This window comes from Astatotilapia calliptera, chromosome 13 (assembly GCF_964374335.1).
Source record: "Astatotilapia calliptera chromosome 13, fAstCal68.1, whole genome shotgun sequence".
NCBI classification, from domain to species: Eukaryota; Metazoa; Chordata; class Actinopteri; order Cichliformes; family Cichlidae; genus Astatotilapia; species Astatotilapia calliptera.
In genome coordinates this window covers 26290688-26295857 of record NC_137434.1, presented here as the reverse complement: position 1 = coordinate 26295857, position 5170 = coordinate 26290688, and positions in this window count along the sequence as shown.

The window sequence follows — 5170 nt, the reverse complement described above, 5'->3', positions numbered from 1 at the left end:
GGGAAAAATAGAAACACTTCCTCTTGCATGAGTATTGAGATCTTGTTTCAATTTATAACATGTTTCAATTTATTGTATCTATTTATTTTATCGTATCTCATTTTAATTTTCTTTACGTATGCTATTAACATGTACAGCACTTTGTGAAACTCTGGTTTTATGTTAAAGTGCTTTAGAAATAAAGTTGGTATGGTATGGTATGGTATCTTAAAATATTAGCAGAGATGTAATACTGATTCTTTGTGCCATCATACAGCAGAACAAAAGGTCCAAATACATTCATCTTTTTCTATAGATTGTGATGTTTTAAATGTATCTTCAATCTATTAAAACCTTTCTATTTTAATTTGGTTTGGAACCATTTTCATCGCACACGTGGGACTGACTGAAAGAAAATAGTTTGTGTTTGTGGTACTGACAGTTCACCCAGCGCACCATAATCCATCCACTTTTTTATATACTAACTAACTCCATAACCTATTCCAGGACAGCTGATATATGCTACTGTGCAAAAGTCTGTCAACCCTTCATTACTTTATATATTACACTGCTGTGTGTCTCCACTTCCTGTTGATCACGCTCACTGCGGAAGTCTTCGCCCCACTTTTATTCAGAAAAAACTGCCAAGTATTAAAAAAGATTAAACAGATCTGCCACAGTGGGAAAAAAATGTAATTTAAAATCTCCTGAAGCATTACATAGCATGCACTGTGTCTTGGTGAGCAGGAACTCTTAACACTATAATAACTAACAGTAATAATTTTAATTTATTGTAACCATACCTTGGACATTAATAGATTCCTTGCCTGATAATCTCAGTTATAAATCTGTACAGAAACTGTAATCTATAGATTTATGTGTATAGTTTCATAGTGAGTTTTCTTGCTTTCCAAGGCATTACCACTATTCTTAACCTGCGATATAAGTCAGAGGTAAAATGAACGTTGCCCCTGAGGGGTGTGACTTTAGGTGAAGATATGTCAGGGCATGTTGAAGTGTTCTGAGGTTTCAGAAATTTTAGAGCCTTGGCTATGATTATATAAAGATGACAACAGGAAGGACAGTAGAAAAGCGCGCGTGTGTGTGTGTGTGTGTTTCAATTTATTTATTTACCCTGTTCATCTCAGCACTGCTATCTCTTGCAGTACTGTGCAAAACTTTTGAGCCATCACTAGTTTCTTTATATTTTGCTAGGAAAATAGATGCAAAGATAGTGCTGTGGTTTGGAATTCTACTCTGCAAACATAGAATTACAATATTTAAGGCAAAAACAGAGTTTGGACAATTTGTTTGGACAATTTAAAAAAATCATGAAATACAATATTTGGTATGGCCTTTTGTTCTGTTCTCTGTTAAGATAATTCCTTCACTTCGTCAGTAATGTTGAGGGTTCTGGGGAGGCCAATCTATGGCTGATAGTGTTCCATTGTGTGTTTTTCGTTGCAGGTATGGATTTACTGCATTTGGCAGTGTGTTTGGGATCATTGTCAGGTTTGAAAATAAGGATGCTTACAATCAAACTCTTTACAGATTTGTTTGCGTGGTGGAATAAGAGCTGATAATACTTTTCTGCATACAGAATTCTGCCACTTTTGACAAGATCTCTAACACCACTCGCTGAAATTCAGCACCAAACCATGACAGAGCCTGTACCATGCTTCACAGATGGCTGTAGACACTCGTTGCTTTGCCTCTCTCCTGTTTCCTTCCTTAAGAATGGCTTCGTCATTAAGTTGTCATTAATAGACACAATGCTGGTTCATCCCTTAGGTGCCATTTTAAGCTTTTTTTTAATTATTTGAATGACTCAGAGGTCACACGTCCACACTATCGTTTCCAGTGGTTTTCACAGAGTTGCACGTCCACATTGAAACGGACGAAAACGCTTACGTTCCAGTACTGCGCATGCGTGAAACGCAAGAAGATTCGACCTGCCTCATTTCTGTCTGCCGCTTATTTACTTTCCGGCTCTTCGAAAGTTTTTTTAAATGGACCAACAATGAGGTGGAGTTATTGCTGCGAGTAACACAAAAGTACAAAGTTGGAAAAGCGAGTGATCGTTAAAGAATTTGAAGAAAAGCTATCTGGAGCATGTACAGACTGATAGACTTGTCGTCAAGACCGCCTAAGCCAAGACCAAGACAATACCAAGACCAGAGGGTATCGAGACCAAGACCAAGACAGACCGAGTCAAGACCTAGTCAAAGTCGAGACGAGACGAGACCAAGACCAAGACCGAGACAAAAAAGTATTTAAACTGCAGCCAGATGCTGCTTTGTTTACGGGTGTCAGGCATATTTATGTGTTTTTGCGATGCACTCGCACAGCCCTCCTCACCGCTGTCTACTGTCTCACTCACTGAGAGGAGAGACGCAGGCTCCACTTGACCGTCGCGTCTCTCACTCTCTTTGTTTTTCACATAATAATATTATCCAATATCCTCGCATGTGATTGGCCACAATATGGAGGGATTGGAGCATAGCTGAGCCACTGTGTGAGAGCTGAGCAGCAAAAGGAAATTAAGTGAAGAGCTGGCTCTTGTTCAATGGAAGTCGATTCTTCTGATTCACTGCAAAGCACTCTCTAAGCACGGCTCTTAGAGCTGATGCTTTTGTGCATGACACATTATTGGGGGGCGATCGTGGCTCAAGAGTTGGGAGTTCGCCTTGTAATCGGAAGGTTGCCGGTTCGAGCCCCGGCTCAGACAGTCCCGGTCGTTGTGTCCTTGGGCAAGACACTTCACCCGTTGCCTACCGGTGGCGCCAGTGTCCGGCAGCCTCGCCTCTGTCAGTGTGCCCCAGGGCGGCTGTGGCTACAATGTAGCTTGCCATCACCTTGTGTGAATGTGTGCGTGAATGGGTGGATGACTGGATATGTAAAGCGCTTTGGGGTCCTTAGGGACTAGTAAATTTACCATTATTGAACGTTACGTTGTACGTCATGGATACTGTTGACTCCAAATCTCCCGACGACTATGTCGATCTGAGACAGCAATACCCAAACAGCGAGACCAAGACAAAACCAAGGGATCCCAGACCAAGACAAGACCAAGACCAAAGTCCGTCGAGACCAAGACAAGACCAAGCCCACGTAAAAGTGGTCTCGAGACCAAGACCGGACTCGAGACATCCAACTCTACAGACTGACATTAATCTTTATTAGGGCTGTCAAAATCGAGAGCAAACAAAACAACTGCTGTATAATGCCTTAGTTTAATTGGTCACATGACTGCATCATATCACTAACATGCGTCATCGTTTTAGAAAGTCTCCATTTTTGCCATCCACACTGCGACCTTAAAGTACCATTTTCAAATGCATACGTTTTCAAGAGCGTTTTCAAAACGCTGTGTTTTCTATCAGAGAAAATGCCGTCCAGTGTGGACGGGACGCCAAAATGGAGAGAAAACAATGCGTTTTCAAACGAAAACACATTAGTGTGGACTTAGCCTTAGAACTGCCAGTTAATCTAATATGCAAGTACATCCTCCATGCAATTACGCATGGCTGTCAAAACACACTGCACATGTATAAATGCTGGCAGCCACACTGACCACTTCTTGTTCTGGCTACTCCCTTTAGTGGTCACCACAGCTGATCATCTGCCTCCATCTCATCCTATCCTTTGCATCCTCTTCGGTCACACCAAACATAGATTCACCTCAGAACAATTTAAGCATGAGCGTGAATGCTAAACTCCATGCAGACATCTACGTACCCTCCAGTTTGATTTAAGTCTGCACAGGCAGTACATTATAAGTACACCAAGTATGCATCAACAAAGAAGAAAGGAAATAGTAGGTGCTCATCTGTGGCATCCACAAATATGAGCATCATAAGGATGATATAATCCTTGAATAGCCTCAAACTTTATTGCTGTCTGCAACTAGACTGCAATTTCACTTCAAGAGTTTGAGGTCTTTATAGGTCATATCTGTAACAACATGAGAGCAGGCTTTGGTCATCAATAACTATAATGTGTATAATATGCCAATACCTTATTTTTTTACAATCCTTTAATTGCCTCTGCTTTCGAGGAAGTGCTGAAAGCAAGTTGGCTTTATGATATATTTTATGAACGTCAATAAGGTTTAGCATTCAGATGTACTTTCATCTGTATAAACTTCTGTGTGTCCTCTGGTTAATTATTTATGACCACAGTCTGGATGTCCATTCTTTTCATAGGAGTACCAGCTGTGGCTCTGTTACCCCTCCTAGTCCACCACACAGCAGAGCTCCATTGTCCTGGTCCCAGTCATTAAGAGTAGACAGAATGGCTACTGACCCCCTGCTGTTTGGAGGACACACACCCATCACACAAGATGAAGCTGCTCCAGCCACTACCACACTCTCCAGAGGAGCAAAGGCTTTGACACTGGCACAGCTGATGAGAGTTTAAGCTTTAATGTGGAAGTCAAATACAGTATGTATTTCTGTTTTTGTAAAGTTTGCATATAACGTTTGCGGACCATATGACAATATATAACCAAGGCACACCTGTATTCATGAAAGAGCCTCCATATCATCTGTAATGGCATTATTAACTGAGGTTAGTTTCCAAAGTGAATTTTCTTTTTTCGGTTAAGAGTTTTACTTTAGGTTTTATTCATTTCAGTGTTAAATGTGGTATTATTGTGTGGATGCCAGAGGCAAGACTCACAGTACTGTAAATATCAAAAGTCTCAATAAACACATTATTATTATTATCATTATTATTATTGTCATTATTATTATTATTATTATTATTCCAAAAGTCTAGTTTTTATTTTTATTTTAGTTAACTAAAATGTTTAACTGATGATAATACACACAAAGAGATCACAACACTGGTTCATACCAGTTGGCTGCCTTTTTATGCTTGAATAATTCATAAGTTAGTGTTAACAAATAATAAAAACATTCCTCTTTAAATGATCAGGGCACCAAAAAGGTTGAAAAAGCAGCCAGAGACCTTCAGAAAACCTCCGGAACTATTGCTCAACAGCACTTCAAAATATTACAGGAAAGTCTGGTTCCCTGGAATTAAAGCTCGAAGAATTACTGTCGCCTAACCGGTTTCTACTCGTCAAGGTCTCTTTATGATGACGCCTTGACAATTTCAGCCTTTTAATAATGGAATAGCCTTTATAAATCGCGCGCTAGGTGACGTCACTGTACAGGGCGTGATCTGG